A 25495-nucleotide genomic window follows, 5' to 3' on the forward strand; every position below is an offset into this window, starting at 1 on the left:
ATGGTGGCAAATTGGTCAAATCCTGCTTCTATGTTCCCAGTAGAACAAATTCACTTAACTATTGAGCCATTGACAAATAGCTGTGAACTTTTACATTAAATCGTTCAGAAGTTTCCTTGGCACCAGGGGCAGTTCTACTACATTTAATATGCAGATTGGTGATGCTTCCCCACATTCTGAGTATTAACAGTCAAATTTCAGAATTTTAAAAAAATTCTGTTAAGTCAATTGCTCTGTGAACTTTAGGTGAAGCTCTAACTTTGTTCAAATGAGACTTCTTTGAATCTTATACAATATAAGGGGAACACAAAATCCAAGTCCAATTCAGAATTACAGAATCGATGCCATTCAGGAGGGCAATCAAACCTATCCAGTCTGCACCAGCTCTCTGAGCATTTTAGGTTACTGCCAAACTCCTACCTTTTCCCCATAGCTCTGCACTTTATTTACACTTAGATAACAATTCTCTTGAGTATGGCAACTGAAACTGCCTCCACCACACTTTCAGACAGTGACTTCCAAGCCTCTAAGTGAAAACGTTCATTCCCTCACCTCGCATTTGCTTCTTTCAACACATTAATTTAACTTTCATAATATAGGATACACTCAGAAGAGCTGTTCAATTGGCATTTGTGAATTCTGTCGAAGAAAATTGGGTGAAATTTTGGTCAACACGTGGCGTTCCCACACACAGACATTAGGAATATGTCAATACAGGGAATGCTTGCGAAAAAAACCAGGAAAAAGTAATGATCAATGACAAATCCCTGACTCCTAACATTTTCTCTCTTTTGTTCAAGTGTTGGGCAAAAGGACGGCAAAGCGCTTGCGCACTCTGCCCAGAGTCGGAGAGGGAGGAGAGACGGCAATGCTCCTGCGCACTCGACCATTCCTGGCGCAGTCCATTTGCTGTGATCCCGGGGAGGAGAGTGGGTTGGGAATCGGGATCGGTATTGAGAGAAGAGGAGGAGGAAGGGGTGAAGGAGGGAATTGAGGCTGCTCGGCGTCGGGAGCAGGAAAAGGAGATAGTGGAAGAAGGGACGGGCGATATATCTAGTCGGTGGAGAGGAGGAGCGGGACGGGAGAGGCCGGAGGTGAGTGTTGGCGGTTGCGGGCTGCCGGCTCCGTCGCTGCGGTGGCGGCCTCTCGGTGTCAGGGCCTGCCCCCCCCCCCCCCGGGGGTACACGATGGCGCAGGGCCCGGGGATCAATGGAGAAGCGGTGGGCAGCAACTGTCACCGAGCAAACCTGGAGCCACCTCGCTTCTCCGCTTTCCAGTAACCGTTCAGGTGCGGAGCAGAGCAAAAAGGAGCATCCTCAGGGGATAAAAAGACAAAAGCAACACACCACCTCCAAAAAGTACAACTTCCTTCACATGTACCACTTCTATTTTTTCCCGACGAAACGGAGCTCTAAAATTATTTATTGGGCTGCGATTTCCAATTTTTTGATACATCAAACACTACCCACTTTAAATTCCAGATTGCAGCTTTGGTAGAAAGTAAGGTACCAGTATTTACATTTTTGAAACCACCGTAACCTCTTTAACCACATGCATACTCTATTTTCTTCTTTTTAAAAATTTTTAATTTCCTCTTCTCAGCCTTTTATTTTCTCTTGGTGAGATACAGCTAATTTCACAAGTGCCTGTGTAAACTCTCCTGAGTTTGTGTTTGGATGTTGATAGTTGGCAAGATATCACATTGGTCACTGTCATTCTCAATGTAGCTCAGTGCAGTCTTCACCCAGCATCGACAAACCAGTAGTAGCATTTCTCTATCTCCCAAAGTGTTTTACAGGAGCAGAACAGACATTAAGACGAGTAGATCTTATGGAGAGATTTAAAGAAGAGTGAGAGGTTTGCAGGGGGAATTTGAAAGCAGTATTTATTCAGTTGAGGTCATTACTATTGATAGTGGAATGAAGTCAATGGGGAAAGTGTTCAAACAGCCTGAAATTCTTGGAGCACTATCAAATTGGTGGAAGTTACTGAGGTTGGGGAGGGGCATGATTCTGAAGGGATCAGAACATAATCAGAATTTAAAATTCTGAACTGTTGGTCAATAAGCATTGAGATGATGGGAAATTTAGAATTTAATGCAAGTATGGATATGATCAATAGCTAGAGTTTATGGTAAGAGGTAGAATGTCAACAGGATATGAGAATGTTGGAATAATTGAGCTTGCAGGTAATAAAACCATGGATAAGCATTTCATGCTGTGGGCTGAGGCAGGAGTTACAGAGGTACATGTAAAATGGCCTTGATGGTGAAGAGGTTATCGCTTGGGGTTAAATAGGACACAGATCCCGATACTGGTTCAGCATCAGATACTTGCCGAAGAGGGGGAAGTTCAGTTGGTAATGAGGGAAGGGAGTTTGTAGAGGGGTCCAAAGCAATACCCTTGGTCTTCTAATTGCTCGCAAATTCCTCCATTTAAACAATGATTCCCTATTTGCCTTTCCCAACATAGCTTGAAATGAATTCCATAGAGACTGGATCTTCAGCCTGTGTAGTCCCGGTCTGTGTAGCTGTTTGCTTAAGCACAGACTTGTGTGGTCATTCCTCTTTTGTATTCTCAGCCAGTGAAACAACTAAATTAGTGGTTTTGTGTGCTGAACCTTGAGAGATACATAAGATTTTGTAGACATCTGACAGTTAAATGCTTTGTGTGTAGGTAGTTCCTCAAACCACTTATAAAAGATTTTACATTTCAGAAATTGAAAACTCTTGCAGTCTAGGAGTGCTGATATCTTAGGAGTTTCTTTTTACTCATAGCCTGAGGGGGTTCCGTGAGTGTACATGCCTTCAGGATTTAATATTCAAATTGAAGATATTGAAGCAATGCAGTTTTGTGGAGAGGTTTGCTATTTTGATTTCTATTAAAAGCATCATCAGATGTTTGGTCAAATAACACTCAAAAATATCAAAGCTTCATTTTGAGGTTATAGATTTATATGGCATGCCATTGTTTTTTATCTTAATTCTATTTCATGAAGCTATCTGAGTGTTAATGAGAAGCATATAGTCAAAATAACAACAACTCCTATTAATGCATAGTTTTAAAACTGGGATCGTTTGGAATAAAATCTTAAATTTCTAAAAATTGTTTTATTTTACTCAATCTAACAGGGATTATATCATAATACTATTTGCTGATCCAAAGGCTTGTAGGCACATTATGAAAATGATGTATTATATTTCAATTGCATTGTCCCAGATTTAGTATAATAATAATATTGAAAGTAACAACTTCTGGTGTGTGTGTGTGTGTGTGTGTGTGTATATATGCAGTTAAATACAAGAATCTCAAAATTGCTGCCCGTGACACAATGCTTCTCTGTAGAACACATGAGATCCCAGGTTGTAACCAAGTAATAATCACTAATTTAACAAAATCATTTTTTTGATGTGCTGTTAGTTTCAGTATAAAATGTTATACCTTTTTGAATGAGGTATAACTGGGTTTTCAATAGTTTACTTCATAACAACTGCTGAGCAACTTGGCCCTGGGGGAAAAATAATTCTGTATTGAGGAATGTTAAATTTCTTCATTCTGCTTTTTTAAAAAGTATATTGAATGGTTAAAGTTGATCTTCTATTTTGATCAGATGTTTCTAGGCCAGTCATTTATTTTGAAGTCTAAAATGTTATTTAAAAGTAAAATCATATAGTATATTCTCGAGTTTGCTGTCTGTGAGAATATTAGTCTACTTGGTGCTTACTCTGTTTGATGACATAATTGTTGTTGGACACCTAGAAGTCCCCTTGGCTTGGCACCAGAATCAACTGGTGACAGGAAACAATAAATTCATGCCATAGATTTTACTAGATCTTTGTGGGCAGTTTTTATTGAAATCTGCAGTGAATGCAAATGCTTTTCAACTGATTGTAAAAAGTTACAACGTTGTTATCTGTACAAAGTCTTAAGTGAATATACTCAGTGATTGTTATCTACTGACTTGTTGCCTATGGATCTACATACTTGAGATGTCAGTCTCCGACTTCACCTTTTATTTTTCCTGTTTGTCTTGTCTAATATACCTTAAAAATTGATTATGATCCTTTGTGGTACATATGAATAGTATCTGCATTTCTTTTGGTATCCAGGGGACATCTGTATGACTACATTTCATAGATAAGGAAGGATGAGTGTATTAATAATCTGTAGGAATAATTATGTCTAAATCAGACTAAGACCATAATTGCCATATCCTAATTGTTTGCCTTTTAATGTCCAGTAGTAATATAATAAAAATTACATTATGCTTCATTATGGAAATTATGATAAAATATTATTCATTTCTAAATTAGAAGTTTTGATTTAGCTGAAGCATTGGCTGAATTTCAAATGTCTGTATCCTCAGCTTTGGTTCAAGATACTTCTTAAATTTCTTTTTTTTTGGATTCTGAGCCTAACTTGAACTATCACATACTTTTGTCAAGATTTGTCGTGGCTTGATATATACAGTTTCCTAAAGCTGAACAAGAGTGAGCACCTATTTAAAAAAAACATAATGCCCCATTTACAACAATAAGCAAGAGTGAAAGAATGCATGTATTAGTTTCTGTTTGTCATCCTACATGTTTTGAGTCAAAAATAATTCCAAATGTTGAAGGTGCCAGATGTTCCTTCTGATTTTGTTTTTCTGAATTGCAGTTGAAAGGATAATTCAGCAGCCTTTTTAGGAAGAAACTTAGTTTGGACCATTAGGAATCAATAAGCATTGCCACCTATTCTTGGTGGTACTTTGGCTCCTTTAATAACTGAAATGTGGAAATGTCTTTTTGTACACCTGTATGCAGCAGCACTTCTCATATTTGACATTTTGATGCGGATGTTGCTGGGTCTGTTCAGTTCCCCCAGTGATTTCTGTCTTTGTTTTTTAAAATTTTTTCAAGTTTCCTGTCATCTGCAAACTTTGAAATTGTCCTCTGCACTTTGATATTGGATGTTTTTCATTCCTTTTGGCTTTGTTTCTTTTATTTCTGCATTTTAATTCCAATTTTGTAAACAAATGGGGAACCAAGATGGTGACTTTGTGCACTTTTCACTGTATTCATGTATTTCTATACTTTAGTGCATATGACAATCAAATCTACTTCTAACTATGTCTTGAATTAAGACGCTATGTATTAGAACATATTAATCATTTCATTCTTGCGCTGAAACATTAACATGAGAGAGTTCCACTTCACTGCTTGTTTGGGGATTATTGTGAAGCCAGATAAGCCTGGTGTTTTGATAGTATTTTCCTGTGCTGCACAGAAAAATCCAGAGCCAAAAATGGGAATTTTATCAACAGCAGAGCAAAATTAGAAATAAATTTAAAATTATTGTTTAACCTTGTTTTCTTTAAATCTATTTATAGTTTTTGCGTTTTAGAGGACTTTAGAGGTAATGGCTTAGAGGCAGTGTCATTAATGTGGTCTGAACATAGGTTCAAATCCTACCATGGTAGATACTGGAATTCAAATTCAATTTTAAAAATCTGAAATTTGAAAGAAAGCTAATCTATTGTCAACCATGTAGCCATTGTCCATTGTTGTAAAAACCCATCTGGTTCAGTCATGACCTTTCAGGAAGGAAATCTGCCATCTTTACCCAAACTAGCCTAGACGTACCTCCTGCCCCACAGCAATGATTGAATCTTAATTGATCTTTTGATAATTCGGGCTGGGCATTAAATGCCGGCCTAACCAGTAACGCTCGCATCCCGTGAATGGATAAAAGAAAATGTGCAATATGCAGCAAAGAAATTATGCCCCATTGATTTAGTTATCATGATAACCTATGGAAAAACCAGCATTCAGTGACTGTTCGTGATGAATATAAACAATCACTTCTACATTCTTCGAATTAAAACAAACATTGAGTATTTAATGTAGATATCAAAACGTGAGTTTTTCATTTTTGATTATTACAGCAGTATGTGAATTATTCAAAGTGATATATTGTAGCAGTCGAAAGTTTCCGTGCAGAAGTAAAGATAACTGTGAGGGAAGTACTGTGTTCCAGAAGGTAAAACTTTGGGGCTTAAATCTTTTAAAATGGCGAGTAGGTACAAAAAATTTTGTTAATCACCATGTACATTTTGATGAATCTTGCATTGAAGAACCATTTTTTTAGTTATGGTGAATGTAACTACAGTAGAAAATTAAAAATTTAATGATCATTGACCTAGTTGCAGGATTTACTAGTCAGTAGATGTGAAAAAAACCTTCTGGGTTTATGTGAATTTAACTCAAATATTCAATTTTAGTGAGTGCTCACCATTACATTTACCTTTTAATTCTGTTGGAAGTTAAATTTGAGTTTTGAGATAGTGTGCCAACATTAATGTCTACCTATATGTTATAGCTGCAGCTCAGTTAACTACATGTTGATTATAATAGTGATCTTTCAGTGCATTTTGTTATTGAGCAGTAGACTGCAAGTTTATTACGTGATTTCCCTATTTAGCATAGTCCAAATTAGTAAGGAGCTATCGATATAAAATGCCAAATGGAGCTAACGCAGATCAGTAAGGAACATCTATAAACAAGCTATGGTCGCTTGCAGCTTCTTGTGATTGATCACACCTCCACTGGAAAATATGTGGGAGCTGGTTGACTGTTTGCTTTTCCATAATTTTGTTGAAATGTTTAACCAGTCATTGTGAGATACTAACTGAAGTAATGTAGTATCAACCATAGTTGTCTTTAACTCTTTATTTAAATAAAAGTACGCTAAACTGCTCAGGAAAAGCAGAATTATTTTATTAATGTGATATTATTTTACTAACATTGGCTCTGCATTGGCTGCATCCCGATAATTTTAATATACTTGCTTATTAAAGAAAAGGAATTTAATCTAATTTGAATCTTAATGACACATAAGGTTGCAATAGAAATATTTTTGTGTGGTCAGTCAATGTAGGCAGTTAAGAAACATTGCATTTTTCTCTTTATGGTAGGTGAGAGGGATAAACCAAGCAACTATAGGATCGTCAGTCTAAGATTGATGTGAGGAGATTTTTTTAAAGATAACAATCTGTATGTGGAGAAGTATTGATTAAATAATAAAGGGAAACTTGGCATGGATATATTCAAAAGGCAAATCATGCTTGATTAATTTAATTGAGTTCTTTGAAGTAACTTCAAGAGTTGAAAATTTTGTCTCTGGACTTTGACATTTGACAGAGTACAACATTATAGGTTTCTTAGCAAAGTGAGCACCCATAGGACTATATGTATACTGTTCTTTAACCAATTTATATACATCCTGCCAGAAAGTAGAGTGTGCTGGTGAATTATTGCTTTTCAGATTGTAGAGATTTATGGAGTGTTTGCCAGAGGTTGTCATTAGGTGACTAATTAACAGACTTGCCTTATGTTTATTGGACACCATTTCAAAATGGGCAGATGAAACAGCACTTGACAATTCATTGATATCAATAAGATTTAAATATGAACAAGGAACAGGAGTAGGTCACTTGGAAACTGCTCTACCATTCAATAAGGTCTTGTTTGATCTGGTTTTAACCTCTGCTCTAAATCCCTGCATAATCTCCAAATATCTTTCATCCCCTTGGTAATCAAGAGTCAGTCTGCCCTACCTTAAAAAATACTTAAAGATTCTGCATCCACTGCCTTTTGAGGAAGGGAATTGCAAAGGCTCTTGACCTCTGAGCAAATAAACTATATTTCATCTCAGTTTTAAATGGGCTATCCCTTATTTTCAAAAATAAGCCCCCGTTCTGAATTTTCCTGTAAGAGGAAACATCCATTCCATATCCTGAGAATCTTCTTTGGTTTAATTAAGTTATCTCTGACTACAGGCATAGACTTTCTTGCGTTTCCTCATAAGGTAATTTTGCTCACTCCAAATTTAGTCTGCAAGTTGGTAGAAAGAATCAGGCAAGGCAACATGAACTAAATGTAGAATTAAACTAAGTAACCAAGGAGCAAAATGAGGAGTGGGAAAATATACAATATTTAATGCTAGGGAAACTAATGGGGCTAAAGACTGAGAAGTTTCCTGGACTTGATGGGATGCATCCTTAGGTATTAAAAGAACTAGCTTCTTCACAAACCAGAGTCAGCGTGACTTAATGAAGAGGATAACATGCCTGGCAAATTTCCTAGAAGGCTTTGAGGAACTAACAAACAGGGTAGGTAAAGGGGCAGCAGTGGATGTAACATATTTGTATTTTCAGAAGGCAATAAATAAGGTATCATGCATCAGTCTACTTAATAGTAAGAGCCCTTAGGGTTTGTTATAGTGCACTAGCATTGATAAAGGATAGACTACCTACTAGAATGCAGAGTTGGGAAAAGGAGGGCATTTTCAGAATGGCAGCCTGTAATTGGTGGAGTGCCACTGGGATCATTACTGGTGAAATAATTGTTTAGAATGTACATTAGTGACTGTGAGTGCACTATAACTAAGTTTGTGGATGGCACAAAAATAAATCGGAAGGTAAATGATAAACATGTAACAGAGACTGTAGGGATCTGTAGACAAGTAAAGCAAAAACTTGGCAGATAGCCTCACATTTTCCCAAATATTCTATGTACTTTGGCAGGAAGAAAAGAGGAGCTGATTATTATTTAAGTAGAGAAAGACTGCAGAAAGTTACAGAATAGAAGGAATTAGGAGTCCTCATGCGTAAATCACAAAAAGCTGGTATCCAATTTCAACAAGTAAAATGTAATGTTGGCCTCTGTTTCAATGGAAGTGAAGTGTAAAAGGTTTTGCTAAAACTATACAAGACACAACTAAGACCACAGCTGAAATGCTGTGAACAGTTCGTGCGCCTTATCTAGGGAAAGATATATTGGCATTGAAGGCTGTCTATAGAAGATTTACTAGACTAATAGTGATATGTAGGGACTGTCTTGTGAGCACAGATTGAGTAGTGTGGGTCTGTACTTATTGGAATTTAGAAGAATATGAGCTGACCTTGTGAAACATTAAAAATTGTTAGGGGATTTGATAGAGTTGATGTGGAAAAGTCGTTCCCTTTGGAGAGTCTATGACCAGAGGGTAAAATCTTAATCAGGACAGAGATAAGGAGGAGTTTATTCTTTGAGGGTAGTGAATCCATCAAATTCTTTTTCAGAGAGCTGTAGAAGCTGCTTTGTAAAGTATATTCAAGGCTGAAAAAGACAGACCTTTGATCAGTAATGGAATTGGTTATAGGGAAAAGGCAGGAAAGTGCAGCCATGATCTTACTGAATGTCAGAGTAGACCCAAAGGGCAGAATGGCTTACATCTGCTGCTATGTCTTATAATCTCAGGCTGGAACAGAAGTGATGGAGGCAGAGGAACCTGATTTAATGCAACCTTATACACTAGCATTTTTGAGATGTCTTATTTATTTCTTAACTGAGAATTCCCTCCCACCATGATTCACAGACACTTGAACATGCCTGCCACATTTCGTGCACTGCTGCAACCACCCCTTTCCTGAATCATGGTAACTGTTTCTCCATGAGGCTGAGGGGTGACCTTAGAGTCATAGAGATGTACAGCATGGAAACAAATCCTTCGGTCTGACCTGTCCATGCTGACCAGATATCCCAACCCAATTTGTCCCACCTGCCAGCACCTGGCCCATATCCCTCCAAACCCTTCCTATTCATATACCCATCCAAATGCCTCTTAAATGTTGCAATTGTACCAGCCTCCACCACATCCTTTGGCAGCTCATTCCATACATGTACCACCCTCTGCATGAAACAGTTGCCCCCTAGGTCTCTTTTATGTCTTTCCCCTCTCATCCTAAACCTATGCCCTCTAGTTCTGGACTCCCCGACCCCAGGGAATAGACTTTGTCTATTTATCCTATCCATGCCCCTCATAATTTTGTAAATCTCTATAAGGTCACCACTTAGCCTCCAGCGCTCCAAGGAAAACAGCCCAGCCTGTTCAGCTGCTCCCTGTAGCTTAAATCCTCCAACCCTGGCAACATCCTTGTAAATCTTTTCTGAACCCTTTCAAGTTTCATAACATCTTTCCGATAGGAAGGAGACCAGAATTGCGCGCAATATTCCAATAGTGGCCTAACCAATGTCCTGTACAGCCGCAACATGACCTCCCAACTCCTGTACTCAATACTGTGACCAATAAAGGAAAGTATACCAAACAGTGTCTTCACTATCCTATCTACCTGCGACTCCACTTTCAAGGAGCTATGAACCTGCATTCCAAGGTCTCTTTGTTTAGCAACACTCCCTAGGACCTTACCATTAAGTATAAAAGTGCTGCTAAGATTTGCTTTCCCAAAATGCAGCACCTCGCATTTACCTGAATTAAAGTCCATCTGCCACTTCTCAGCCCATTGGCCCATCTGGTCCAGATCCTGTTGTAATCTGAGGTAACCCTCTTCTCTGTCTTATAGAGGTTTACAAAATTATGAGGGGCGTTGATAGGATAAATAGACAAAGGATTTTTCCTGGGGTGGGGGAAGTCCAGAACTAGAGGGCATAGGTTTAGGGTGAGCGGGAAAAGATATAAAAGGGACCTAAGGGGCAATGTTTTCACACAGAGGGTGATACGTGTGTGGAATGAGCTGCCAGAGGAAGTGGTGGAGGCTGGTACAACATTTAAGAGGCATTTGGATGGGTATTTGAATAGGAAGGGTTTGGAAGGATATGGCCTGGATGCTGGCAGGTGGGACTAGATTGGGTTGGGATGTCTGGTCGGCATGGATGGGTTGGACCGAAGGGTTGTTTCCATGCTGTGCATCTCTATGACTTTATGTGGACCCCCCAGTCTATTTCTAGCACCTTGTCCCCTATTCATGGTAACTTTCCACGCAAATGCAGAACGTGTAACAGCTACCCTTTAATCAGCTCTCTCCTCACCATACAAGGTCCCAACATTCCTCCTCCTGTTAAAGCCATTAAGTGTGCTACTTTCAGTTCAGTCTAGTGTATTGATTGCTTCATGTTGTTTCTCCCTCGTGAAGAGATTGGGTGGCTGCTATGTGGAACTCCTCCATTCAGTATATAAGCGTTATCCCAAGCTCTTAATGACTCATTATGTTAATTCTTTATCCTTCGCTCAAGGTAACATCTCTGTCCATGCCTGCTATCCTGTGATTCTGTGTAACCTTGAGCAATAACAGCTCATCTTTTGATTAGTCACTTTCTAATCTTTTGGAATCAACACTGAATTTAATTTTTTTTTAGACCTAAACCTGCTTTTTGCTTTCAGACTGCAGTGCATTTGCTCCCACTACATCTTTTGTTTCTTTATTTACTTGCACATCCTTTCACCATTTCCTTTGGCTGTAAGATTGACTCTTCTGTCAATCAGTCTGTCATGTCTTCCAGTTTATCAAAGCTTTTCCTTTGTCTTTGTCCCACCACCCTTGTTCAAAATTAATTACGTTTCTATCTTATTCTAGTCCCTGATTAAAGGTTGGAATCCTGAAATTTTGGCTCACACTGAGTGCTTCCTGACCCGCTGACTATGTGTTTTCTATCAGATTTCCAGCATTTGTATTATTGTGCTTTTTGATTTGTGTTGCAACAAAATTTTTGAGTAAACGGTTTGGATCTGGTAGGTACCACAAGGTCAGAAGCAGTTACAGTAGTAACACAAGAAAAAGGATAAAACAAAGCTGTTTTGAAAGAGTACAGTGCTGGGATTAAGTGGGTAGCTGCACTGTAGTCAGTATGAGCATGATGGCCTGAATGACTTCAGTCTATGCTGTATCATTTTATAATTCTAATCATCTGTCCTATGCACAGACAGACAATTATTTATTCTTTAATTTGAAAGCTTTTCTATTATTTCCTTGTTATTGGGTAGAAATGTTTCAATAAGTATCTAAATCTAACCACTGCATCTGGTTACTCAGTTGGCTGGACAGATTGTTTGTGGTGCAGAGTAATGCCAGCAGTGTGGGTTCATTTCTCATGCTGGCAAAGGTCACTTTGAGGTCGCAGGGTCTCAGCCTTGCCTGAAGTGCGGTAACCGTCCAGTTAAATCAGTTGTCTCTTTCTAATGGGAGAACAATCTGAGAGTCCTCTGCGCGAAGGCAACTTTAATTTATTCAAGACCTATCAATTGGTATGGTCATGTGTTTGAGAGTATTTTAATGCAAAATAGCTAAGGGATTTGGTTCAATATCCACATAACATCTGGACTGTTAGTCAACCAGTGGACAGGTGTCAATATGCTAAACATGCAATTTTGTTTGAATAGGGAATTATAAATCAACACAAAATGAATGATCGTGATGCAGGTTATTCTGATATTTTTAAAAAATTCTCCAATTTTCCTATACCTTAGAAAGGACTATTATTTAATTAATTCTTTGACAAATGTCACATTTATTATTAAAGTATATTCATTTTTTTTATTATTTTGAAGACCCATTTGACATTCTATTCTGCGAACATAAAATTCGTTTTCTGGACTGGAGAGGTCATTCATCAGAAATAGTAACTTGTCCTAATTAAAGACCCAGTTATACTTCATTAAACAAGTTATAATTTTTTTAGGTCAAATTCCTGTTGCATCACATTTTCTCCAAGATTTCTATCTGTAAAGACTACATCAATGCATCCTGTGGACGAGCATCCAATCACAGACAATTAATTGTAGTGTTCCATGGACAGATGACAGAAGTTGCTGTTAGTTTCACAAAATAATATACGGGAACGTTGAGGGTTTCATTGTCATTAGTCCTGCAAAATCCAGGCCCTTTGTTTGTGTTTTATTGCAAATGAATCTTCCAAAATCAGTTTTGAACTGCAAATGATTACACTGTGCTTGTACTGAAGCTGTGTTTGTTTATAATCTGGTATATTTGTTATAATCTTATGTCTGTTATATATTTGAATCTACTGAAATTCTTTGAATCTCTTGAACTGAGCATGGCTTGCCATGGTTTCATGTTGTTGATAGAACTGTACATATAATTTAGGGTTGGAGATGTATGTTTTCTTTGTATGACCTTAAATTGAAATAACTGGTTACCTTTGCCTTATGTTGTTCTTAACTTTAGTTAAATTTCTCATTGAGGAGGATGGAGGAAGAGAGAAATTTAATGGCAAAATTATTTTATTCTATTTGGGTAATGGCAGTTGTTCTCGCAACCAGTTGTTTTAAAAAGGTAGCAGGTAGTAGCAGTTCCCATAAGAAGTGGAAGGAAAAATTCTGCATTTGTTTCTTAATGTTATGTTCGTTATTGATTGCGAATAGTTCTTTCAAAATCTAAATGTTAATGGTATTAGCTAATGCTGCTAGATATCATTCGCTTGTTTGTATTGGTTGTTAGCAGTTTTGCATTTGGGTATGGTTACTGGAAATCTGATAGTAAAACAGAAAGCGCAGGAAATACTCGGGCCTGGCAGCATTTGTGGAGAGAGACAGAGTTGAGGTTTCAGGTCTATGACTTCTCATAAATAAAGCTTAACAGACAATTTATGAAAACATAAACATACCTAATAAAAGTGAATTAAATGATGTACAATAACGAAACATTATCTTAAGATTATAAGTAAGTTCTAATCAAAACTGGAGTACAGTTTGCAATTTTGGTCTCCGTATCTGAGGAAGGATGATTTAGTAATTGATGGAGTGCAATGAAGGTTATGGATCAGCAGTTCAGGTAGCATCCAAAGTGCAGCAAAATCGACGTTTCGGGCAAAAGCCCTGAAGGTTAACCAGACTGATTCCTAGAATAGCAGGACTGATGTGTGAAGAAACTATAAGGGCTGTATTCGTTGGCGTTTAGAAGAATGAGGGGAATCTCAGAAACCTATACAATTCTAACAGGACTCGACAGAGTAAATGCAGAAAGGATTTTTAGCGATGAACTGGGAATCCAGAACCAGTGGTCACAGTTTAAGGACATGAGATAGATCTTTTAGGACTGCGAAGGGGAGAGATTTCTTTACCCAGAGTATGATGATTCTGTGCAATTCTCTGCCACAGAAGATAGTTGAGGCCAAAATGATGAATGTTTTCAAGAATGAATCCAATATAGTTATTAGGTTTAAAATGATCGAAGGGTGCAGGGAGAAAGCAGGAATGGGTACTGTGTTGGATGATCAACCATGATCATATTGAATGACAGAACAGGCTCAAAGGCCGAGTGGTCTACCCTGTTCCTATTTTCTATGTTTCTATATTTCTAAAACAAACTTGGACAAAACAGTAATGCCATTTGTTAAAAATTTGTCGATGTCAAATGATTTTTAATGGCATGCAGTGTCATTAAATGAAATATATTATTGAAATATAAAGGAAACAATTGAATTTGTAGCCATCCCAGTATTAAAGTCATGCTACTTTTAAAATTGACCTCAATTCCTTGGCTAGAATGGGGGGAAAAAAAAACAAAAAGTCTACTCCTGAATTGGGCTAACATGGGTGAAATAAATGTAGTTGGAAAGTTTTTTAGTTAAAGAATTTACATCAGTTCAGAAGATGGTGTGAAATTCTTCATCTTTTTAATAGAAATGCTTAAATCTCTTTCTGTCTTGTTCATTTCTGAAAACTCATTGAACAGTTCATGTAGTATACTCCTGAATCCATCTTGAATTGAAAATGCTGTCACTGTTGACTTAGGGAAGTGATGTGAATATTTGATTTGTTCTATTTCTGTCATAGCTCCCTGTCTGGAAAAATTAATTGAATTATATGCAATGGCTTGGAAAGCTGCAACATAACAGCAATAGTGAAGGAGAAAATTGACTTTCTCCTTGCAGTTTGTGGTTAACATTTGAAGTGACAAATTCATATTTAGCATGGCGCCTATATGTGAATATATTTTGAAAATATAGGTTTCAGACTTGAGACTTAATTTGGAAAATAATTTTAATGTTTCCAACTAATTCATTTCTTTATACTGAGTATACTTCGGCTAATAAAACCTGATCCAGTTAATTCCCTGAAGTTTGTTTTAATGGATAGTGCCGTAATGATTGCCTCCTATACATTTGTTCATTTGTTGAAGTTTATTTTTTTAAAAATCATATAATTTTTGTGTAAAATTTCCCAGTGGTTCTGGAAATAGCTTGCAGCTTTTGGCTTGTTTGCTGACCAGCCCATGTTTTCCTATATTTTAGTGCACAGGAAACTGTGGGCTGATGAGCACACTGGAAAATCTTAGCCACAATATCCAGTGAGCAGATCTTTTTTGGTATTTTCAAGACTTGAGAATTTGTAATAATTCCCAAGAAATGTGCATTTTTCTCAGGAAGAACAAATTCAATTTTGACAAATGAGATAGGAATTTCTCATAGGTAAAATATACATTCGTAACACCATAAGTTACAAAAGTAGAGGTATAATTGGCTCATTAACTTTGTTTCACCATTCAGTGAAATTCTGATGATCCTGGACTCCTGATTCCCATAACTCTTGCTTCCCTTCCTGATTAGAGATCTTGAACTTGAACATACTAAGTGAACCAGCATCAACAGCTCTCTATGGTAAAGAATTACACACATTGTCTACGCTCTTAAATGGGCAATCCTTTACTCTGAGATTAAGTCCTCTGGTCTAGACTCCCAGAAATGGAAACAACCTCTCTGCGTCTACCCTGTCAAGCCCACCCCAAAAATCTGATATGTTTTAATAAGGTCTTCTCTCATTCTTCTAACTTTAACATATACAGGCCCAACTGACTTAATCCCTCATGAGAAAATCCCTACATACCTGGAATCAACTTTGTGGACTGGATGACTAGATAAGATGGGCAAAACAGCCAAATTCTATTCCGCTCTCTTACAGATTGTCTCCAATGCCATTATATCATTCTTTAGATAAGGAGCTCAAAACTCTTCTCAGTATTCCTGGTGTGATCTGATTTGTACCTTGTATAGACTATAAGCCAGATCTCCCTATTTTTATACTCCATTCACCTTGAACTAAAAGCTAAGAGTCATAGAACGTTACAGTTTGTACAGGGCCCTTCGGCCCTTGATGTTGTGCTGCCTTGTGAAATCAATCTGAAGCCCATCTAACCTATACTATTCCATTCTCATCTATGTGCCTATTCAATTACCATTTAAATGCTTGTAAAGTTGGTAAGTCTACAACTGTTGCAGACAGTGCGATCCACAACCCTACTACTCTCTGAGTAACGATACTACCTCTGATGTCAGTCCATTTGCATTCCTGGTTAACCCACTGAATTTGAATGCTAGTGTTTTGTGATTCATGCAGAAGGTCCACAAAATCCCTGCGTGCTGCAGCTTTCCAAAGACTTCTCCATTTAAATAATATTCAGATCTTCTATTCTTCTTGCGAGCATGCATAACCTTTCATTTTCTCACATTGTATTCCATCTGTCAAGTTTTTGCGCACTTAATCTGTCTCTATCCCTCTTCAGATTCATTGTGTCATTCTCACTACTTGCCTTCCCATCTTAAATTATAATAAAACCCAGAATTTGGTAAGTAGGAATAAATTGTAAATGAGTGGTTTGGCACTTCAGAATCAATTCTATCAAATGCCATTTGCTCCTTCATCACCTGCTCTGAAGGAGGATGAAAATGCTTAGAAATAGAAACTGTTGTTCTTCTTATGATTTTAGAACAATGGTGCCAACGTATTTTTGAGGAGAGCGTGCTTGAAAAGAATGTCTTAAACAGTTGGGCTAACTCAGCCCACCGGTCTGAATAAACAGTATCAAATTATTGATGGTTCATGCTGTGTCGAAGAGACTGTTTTGATTTGAATTTGAATGCTTTCCCTGTGGTTCTGTTTTATATTAATGGAGACATTTTGACTTGAATTTTGTGGTCAGTGGCAAAGACAGTTGCTGCTGACCTCTAAGAAAACTGATCAGGACAATTTGCAGATTTATGAGGTGTATTTCTCTCCATCCAGACAAAAGTTATAACATGCTGCAGTGGTGATCTTAGTGAGTGAGGATGCAGCCAATACTCTCACAGAGCAAATCAAGAAGTTTAAAGTACTTAATGTCTTTTCGTTTTTAACTTTAATGTTCAGATTATGAAATTAATTGTTATGATTGGATTAAGGCAGGCAATCACAAAATATAAAATTGATTTTTCATGGTCTTGAGGTCTTCAGCATTAATTGTGAAGCCTGTACACTGTTAACATTCAGTTACAGAACATTTAAAATTTTCAAGGGATTTTAAAGCAAAATGAACAGCGCAAGAGTCATAGAGATGTACAGCACGGAAACAGACCCTTCAATCCAACCCGTCCATGCCTACCAGATATCCCAACCCAATCTAGTCCCATCTGCCAGCGCCCTCCAAACCCTTAAAATTAGTATACTCATCCAAATGCCTTTTAAATGTTGCAATTGTACTAGCCTCCACCACACTCTCTGGCAGCTCATTCCATACACATACACCCTTTATGTGAAAAGGTTGCCCCTCGGGTCTCTTTTGTACCTTTTCCCTCTGACCCTAAACCTATGCCCTGTAGTTCTGGACTTCCCCACCCCAGGGAAAAGACTCGAGGAGAAAGTGAGGTCTGCAGATGTTGGAGATCAGAGCTGAAAATGTGTTGCTGGAAAAGCGCAGCAGGTCAGGCAGCATCCAAGGAACAGGAAATTCGACGTTTCCTGAAGAAGGGCTTATGCCCGAAACGTTGAATTTCCTGTTCCTTGGATGCTGCCTGACCTGCTGCGCTTTTCCAGCAACACATTTTCAGCCAGGGAAAAGACTGTCTATTTATCCCATCCATGCCCCTCATGATTTTGTAAACCTCTTTAAGGTCGCTCCTCAGCCTTTGACGCTCCAGGGAAAACAGCCCCAGCCTGTTCAGCCTCTCCCTATAGCTCAAATCCTCGAACCCTGGCAACATCCTTGTAAATCATTTCTGAACCCTTTCAAATTTCACAAAACCTTTTTAATAGGAAGGAGACCAGAATTGCATGCATTATTCCAAAAGTGGCCTAACCAATGCCCTTACAGTTGCAACATGACCTCCCAACTCCTGTACTCAATACTCTGACCAATACTAGCAAGCATACCACACGCCACCCTCACTATCCTATCTACCTGTGACTCTACTTTTAAGGAGCTTTGAACCTGCACGCCAAGGTCTCTTTATTTAGCAACACTCCCTAGGACCTTACCATTAAGTGTATAAGTCCTGCTAAGATTTGCTTTCCTAAAATGAAGCAACTTGCATTTAGCTGAATTAAACTTCATCTGCCACTTCTCAGCCCATTGGCCCATCTGATTAAGATCCTGTTGTAATCTGAGGTAACCTTCTTCGCTGTCCACAACACATCCAATTTCGGTGTCATCTGCAAACTTACTAACTATACCTCTTATGCTCGCATCCAAATCATTTACGTAAATGATGAAAAGTAGTGGACCCAGCACCCATCCTTGTGGCACTCCACTGGTCACAGGCCTCCAGTCTGAAACACAACCCTCCACCACCACCCTCTGAGGTCTGCAGATGCTGGAGATCAGAGCTGAAAATGTGTTGCTGGTTAAAGCGTAGCAGGTCAAGCAGCATCCAAGGAACAGGAAATTCGGCGTTTCGGGCACAAGCTTGATGAAGGGCTAATGCCCGAAACGTCGAATTTCCTGTTCCTTGGATGCTGCCTGACCTGCTGCGCTTTAACCAGCAACACATTTTCAGCTCTGTATCCAAATGGCCAGTTCTCCCTGTATTCCATGAGATCTAACCTTGCTAACCCGTTTCCTGTGGGGAACCTTGTCAAACGCTTTACTGAAGTCCATATAGATCACATCTACCGCTCTGCCCTGATCAGTCCTCTTTGTTACTTCTTCAGAAAGCTCAATCAAGTTTGTGAGACATGATTTCCCACGCACAATGCCTTGTTGACTATCCCGAATCAGTCCTTGCCTTTCCAAATACATGTGCATCCTGTCCTTCAGGATTCCCTCCCACAAGCTGCCCACCAATGACGTCAGGCTCACTGGTCTATAGTCCCCTGGCTTGTCCTTACCACCCTTCTTAAACAGTGGCACCATGTTAGCCAACCTCCAGTCCTCCGGCACCTCACCTGTGACTGTTGATGATACAAATATCTCAGCAAGAGGCCCTGCAATCACTTCCCTAGCTTCCCACAGAGCTTTTGTGTACACCTGATCAGGTCCTGGGAATTTATCCACTTTTATGCATTTTAAGACATCCAGCACTTCCTCCTCTGTAATATGGACATTTTCCAAGATGTCACCATCTATTTCCCTACATTCTATATCTTCCATGCCCTTTTCCATAGGAAATATTAATGCAAAATACTTGTTTAGTATCTCCCCCAGCAAAGGTTGCCTTGCTGATCTTTGAGGGGCTCTATTCTCTCCCTAGTTACTCTTTTGTCCTTAGTGTATTTGTAATAACCCTTTGGATTCTCCTTGACTCTATTTGCCAAAGCTATCTCATGTCCCCGTTTTGCCCTCCTGATTTACCTCTTAAGTATACTCCTACTGCCTTTATACTCTTCTAAGGATTCACTCGATCTATCTTGTCTATATCTGCCACATGCTTCTTTTTTCCTTAAGCAAATCCTCAACTTTCTTAGTCATCCAGCATTCCCTTTACCTATCAGCCTTTCCTTTCATCCTAACAGGAATATACTTCCTCTGGATTCTTATTTCTTTCTGAAGGCTTCCTATTTTCCAGACATTCCTTTACCTGCGAACATCTGCCCCAGTGAGCTTTTGAAAGTTCTTGCCTAATACCATCAAAATTTCTCCAATTTAGAATTTCAGCTTTTAGATCTGATCTATCCTTTTCCATCACTATTTTAAAACTAATAGAATTATGGTTTCAGGCTCCAAAGTGCTCCCCTATTGACACCTCAGTCATTTGCCCTGCCTTATTTCCTAAGAGTAGGTCAAGTTTTGCACCTTCTCTGGTAGGTACATCCATAGACTGAATCAGAAAATTTTGTTGTACGCATTTAACAAATTCCTCTCCATCTAAACCCTCAACACTATGGCAGTCCCAGTCTATGTTTGGTAAGTTAAAATCCCCTACTATAACCACCCTATTATTCTTCCAGATGGCTGAGATCTCCTTACAAATTTGTTTCTCAATTTCCCTCTGATTATTAGGCGACGTCTATAATACAATCCCAATACTTTGTGAGGGGCAGGTCATGCCTCACAAACCTTATCGAGTTCTTTGAGGATGTGACTAAGAAAAGTTGATGAGGGTTGAGCTGTGGATGTGGTGTATATGGACTTCAGCAAGGCATTTGATAAGGTTCCCCATGATAGGCTCATTCAGAAGGTCAGGAAGAATGGGATACAGGGGAACTTAGCTGTCTGGATACAGAATTGGCTGGCCAACAGAAGACGGCAAGTGGTAGTAGAAGGAAATTATTCTGCTTGGAAGTCAGTGGTGAGTGGTGTTCCACAGGGCTCTGTCCTTGGCCCTCTACTGTTTGTAACTTTTATTAATGACTTGGATGAGGGGATTGAAGGATGGGTCAGCAAGATTGCAGGCGACACAAAGGTTGGAGGTGTTGTTGACAGTATAGAGGGCTGTTGTAGGCTGTAGTGGGACATTGACAGGATGCAGAGATGGGCTGAGAGGTGGCAGATGGAGTTCAACCTGGATAAATGCGAGGTGATGCATTTTGGAAGGTCGAATTTGAAAGCTGAGTACAGGATTAAGGATAGAATTCTTGGCAGTGTGGAGGAACAGAGGGATCTTGGTGTGCAGGTACATAGATCCCTTAAAATGGCCACAGGGTTTTGGCTTTCATTAACAGGGGTCTTGAGTTTAAGAGTCATGAGATGTTGTTGTAGCTGTATAAAACTTTGGTTAGACCGCACTTGGAATACTGCATTCATTTCTGGTCGCCCTATTATAGGAAAGATGTGGATGCTTTGGAGAGGGTTCAGAGGAGGTTTACCGGGATACTGCCTGGACTGGAGGGCTTATCTTACGAAGAGAGGTTGACTGAGCTCGGACTTTTTTCATTGGAGAAAAGGAGGAAGAGAGAGGACCTAATTGAGATGTACAAGATAATGAGAGGCATAGGTAGAGTCGAGAGCCAGAGACTATTTCCCAGGGCAGAAATGGCTAACACGAGGTGTCATAGTTTTAAGTTGGTTGGAGGAAAGTATAGAGGGGATGTCAGAGGCGGGTTCTTTACACAGAGTTGTGAGAGCATGGAATGCATTGCCAGCAGCAGTTGTGGAAGCAAGGTCATTGGGGACATTTAAGAGACTGCTGGACATGCATATGGTCACAGAAATTTGAGGGTGCATACATGAGGATCAATGGTCGGCACAACATCGTGGGCTGAAGGGCCTGTTCTGTGCTGTAGTGTTCTATGTTCTAATAAGGTGATGATCCCTTTCTTATTTCTCAGTTCCACTCAAATAACTTCCCTGGATGTATTTCCTTCTTCAGCACAGCTGTAATGCTATCCCATATCTAAAACGCCACTCATCCTCCTCCTCTTGCCTCCCTTTCTGTCCTTCCTGTAGCATTTGTATCCTGGAACATTAAGCTGCCAGTCCCGCCCATCCCTAAGCCATGTTTCTGTAATTGCAATGATATCCCAGTCCCATGTTCCTAACCATGCCCTGAGTTCATCTGCCTTCCCTGTTAGGCCTCTTGCTTTGAAATAAATGCAGTTTAATTTATCAGTCTTATCTTGTTCTCTGCTTTGTCCGTGCCTGTCCTGACTGTTTGACTCACTTCTTTTCTCAACTGTACAGTCTCAGACTGATCTCTTTTCTCACTATCTCCCTGGGTCCCCCCCATCTTACTATTTTAAATCCTCCCGAGCATCTCTAGCAAATCTCCCTGCCAGTATACTAGTCCGCTTCCAATTTAGGTGCAATCCGTCCTTTTTGTACAGGTCACTTTTACCCAGAAGAGATTCCATTTGATCCAAAAATGTGAATCCTTCTCCAAAACACCAGCTCCTTAGCCATGCATTCATCTGCTCTATCCTCCTATTCCTGCCCTCACCAGCTTGTAGCACCAGCAATAATCCAGATATGACTGCTCTGAAGGACCTTTTTTTAAAAATTCCTGCTTAACTCTGTAATCTCTCTTCAAAATCTCATTCTTCTCTGTTCCTATGTCGTTAGTTCCAATGTGTACAATGGCATACTGCTGGCCCCTCTCCTCCTTGAGAGCATTCTGCACCCTCTCTGAGACATCCTTGATTCTGGCACTAGGGAAACCGCTCACCATTCTGATTTTTCGCTGCTGGCCACAGAAACGTCTGTCTGCACCTTGGACTAGAGAGTCCCGTAACACAAATGATCTCTTGAAACCTGACATACTCCTCATTGCGCTAGAGCCAGTGTCAATACCCGAAACTTGGCTGTTTGTGCTACGTTCGTGTCCTAAGAATCCATCATCCAAAACAGCCTTGTTTGAAATGGGAATAGCCACAGAAGACTTGTGCACTAACTGCCTACCTCTCTTACCTTTCCTGAAGTTAACCCATCTATGTGACTGTATCTGTGACTTTTCCCCCTTCCTATAATTGGCATCCATCACGTCCCCTTACTCTTGTAAATTCCTCATTGCCTCTAACTGTGTCTCCAACCAATCCATTCGATCTGATAGGATTCGCAACCAACGGCATTTATTGCAGATTTTATTCTCAGTAACCCGTAAACTCTCCCTAAACGCCCACATCCGACAAGAAGACCATATCACTCTACTGAAAGCCATTTTTGCTCCTTCACGATCTACAGACCCAGAAAATAGCACCGTCTTATTCCTTTACAAAAAACTATTCTAGGTTAAATGAATAGTTGTCATTTCATTTTGGGGGAACGTGTGGTGAGCTCAACAGTGCACTAACTGAAAAGAATTCAATAAGAACATTGAGCTCTGTTTTTCTGCCTTATTCTTTGTCTTTGTGGACCCGGGAGTTTCCTGTCAGCTTCAGTTGAGTAATCATGGTGAACACTGACAGTTATACCATCACTGCCACTGCACAATCTAGGCCTTTTAAATCAACCTCATGAAGTTCAAGTTTATCTGTGAACAAAAATCAAGGTCAAGAACATTCTCATTTATGTTTGCTTCGAATATTCAGATGATAGTAAAATTGTAAATTTTCCAGTATTCCGGTGAGCATTAGTTGTTTTAATGAGTATGTGTATTTTTTTCAGTGGTGCTGGCTGGAAAATGCGCTGTGAAGTTTAGATTTTTGAAGTGACAGTTGGAAACAGTTTCAGCTGAGTCAGTGCAGGACTTCAGTGCTGTCATATTTTGGGCTATTTACTAATGCTCCTTTACAGAAAGGAATTTGGGACTTTAATGACTGAAAAAGTGTTATTCTAAAATAGAGAATTTGCACAGTTGTCTGAAACCTAGATAAGCTGATGGCTGATTTCGACTCATAATTAAGGATAGACCTTATCAGTTTTGAGATCCAAATCAGTTGTTTTCTTTGAAATCAAGAGGAATGTGAAGTAGACATTTTATGTTGATGGAAGGAAATATGTACCACAGTATGCAGCTGAGAATGAAAGGGCAATGGATGATTTGGTTTTAAACTAGCAATAGCAAGGTATAGATCAGAGGCCCAGAATAGAAGGTGATCAGTTTCACAGTTTGACAGAAAGGGAATCTCAATAACAAGTCAAGCCACTAAAGAGAGAAGATGCATGGTTAATTATTTATTTGTTTTTGAGCAGTGAGATGGTATTGAGTGATTTGCTTTGACAGTTGCTCTGTATGTTCACCTGCTGTTAGTTTAATGAAGTGTCTTTGACATTTCATGGCAGTTTATCTTAGAAGGTTCAGGTAAGTGAAAGACATAATAACAGCTCAGAATAATAAATTAACATGACAATAGGTTTCTCTACAAACATAGTTTTAGAAATGGGAATTTGGGCATTATGGACTCAATCCTGAATATAAGGTGCTTTGGTCAATTGACTGAAGTGACCAGCTGTATCAGATAACTCTGTATCTTATGCAATTCTAATTAATGCTTAACCTAGAGAGCACTGAAGTAGAATGTCCAGAGAGTTCTGCTTTGTCAAAAATATCTGTTTTTAAACTTCATTCATGGGACGTGGGTGTCGCTGGCCAGCAAGCATTTTTACTGCCTGTCCCTAGTTGTCTTTGTGAAGGTGTGATGAGCTACCTTCTTGAACTGCTGCAGTCCACATGCTGTGGCTTGACCCGTTAGGGAAGGAATTCCAGGATTTTGACCCATTGACAGTGAAAGAATGGCAAGATATTTCCAAAGTTAGGAACTTGCATCTTTCAAATGAAATGTGAAACCAGAATTAATTTTGTGTTTTGGTAATCAAAGTAGAAGCAAAATATTCCATGACAGTATTTGAAGAGAAGGCATTTTTGGTGTCCTAGCCAATGTGCCTGTCTGAGCAACTTCAGAAAATTGTTTTCTGGCATGAATTGGTCACTTTGAGGATAGACAGCTTTGCTTAAATGCATGCTCTCGCTGCCAAATTTCTTGCTGTGATGGACATGTTATAAAATTGCAAATAGTATAGCCAACGTGCAGTTAAAAGCTTGGAATTTTGTATATAAAAAGACCTTTCATGGCTGTAAGATACTAGACATTCGCCTAACCACCTCTGCATGGTTCCTTACCCTCTGAGTTACAGAGGAACGTTTAAACTATTGTAGTAGCTTGAAATTCAGGGGAGAAAACAAGAGTTAAGGTCATCCTTAATAATGACAACTGTGGATCCAGTGATACTGTTGGAAGCATTTCCCAATGTTTGTAGTTTACAATTACTAGTTTAAATTCATTTTATTAGCCTATGATCACTCATTCATATTCTGCTGCCAAAGTGTAGACAGACATTTGCAAGTACTCCAAGTAGCCTGCCCATCTTTTGTACAGCTGACTACCCCATCCCTTGCATGGTCTCCCAACCTCCCTGCCACACACTCCCTCTCACTTAGAATGAATGGGCATAATGCTAGCATAGCTAACAAAGCCTCAGCCTTTGAAGGTGTCATTTATGAGTCAATCACACAGACGAATTCATGCTCTCGCTCGTTCTCTCTTCTTTCTGCTCTCTCAAGTTCTCTCACTCACACTCGCATGTCTCCATATGCCAGTTTTCTGCCAGTGTTGACATTTTGACACATTTTAAACAATTATCCAAAGATATGTTTGGTCATGAATCAGTGGTGGTGACTGCTGTACTTGAAAGTGGAAATAGATTTGCACAGTGTGAAAGTAAGTTTATTCGAGATTTGTCTGTTATTTGAAAAGAAAATAGGTATAAAAATATAGAGGCATGAATGGTGTCCCAGAGTTCTGGTATGGACCTGTAAAATCTGATGAGAATAGTTTGGGAGTTGTTTTTGACTGGTATGGATGTAGTGAACTGAAGGACCTTTTTCTGTGCTGTAGATCTTTTATGACTGTGGCAATTGTATTCTACTTCGGGAGGCAATAATTAGTAACATTTTATACATTTCAATTCCTCTATGAAGCTGCAGTTAGAGATACGAGGTACAAAGTCATGGAGGCACAGATTAAAAAACCCTTTTCAGTCAATAGCAAACACTTATTCCAATTTTCCAGCACTTGGCCATTATCCTTGTATGCGT

The 25495-nt window shown here is 39.1% G+C and overlaps 1 protein-coding gene across 1 annotated transcript in view; it reads left to right on the plus strand.

Moving 5' to 3' along the window:
• The first annotated feature begins 931 nt into the window (after positions 1–931).
• Positions 932–25495, plus strand: part of LOC132816747 (cytoplasmic protein NCK2) — an 85314-nt gene continuing 60750 nt past the window's right edge. Inside the window, exon 1 of the mRNA XM_060826656.1 lies at positions 932–1094. The gene's annotated coding sequence lies outside the window, so the exon portion shown is untranslated. The remainder of the gene's footprint in view (positions 1095–25495) is intronic.

This window comes from Hemiscyllium ocellatum, chromosome 6 (assembly GCF_020745735.1).
Source record: "Hemiscyllium ocellatum isolate sHemOce1 chromosome 6, sHemOce1.pat.X.cur, whole genome shotgun sequence".
Classification (NCBI taxonomy): Eukaryota; Metazoa; Chordata; class Chondrichthyes; order Orectolobiformes; family Hemiscylliidae; genus Hemiscyllium; species Hemiscyllium ocellatum.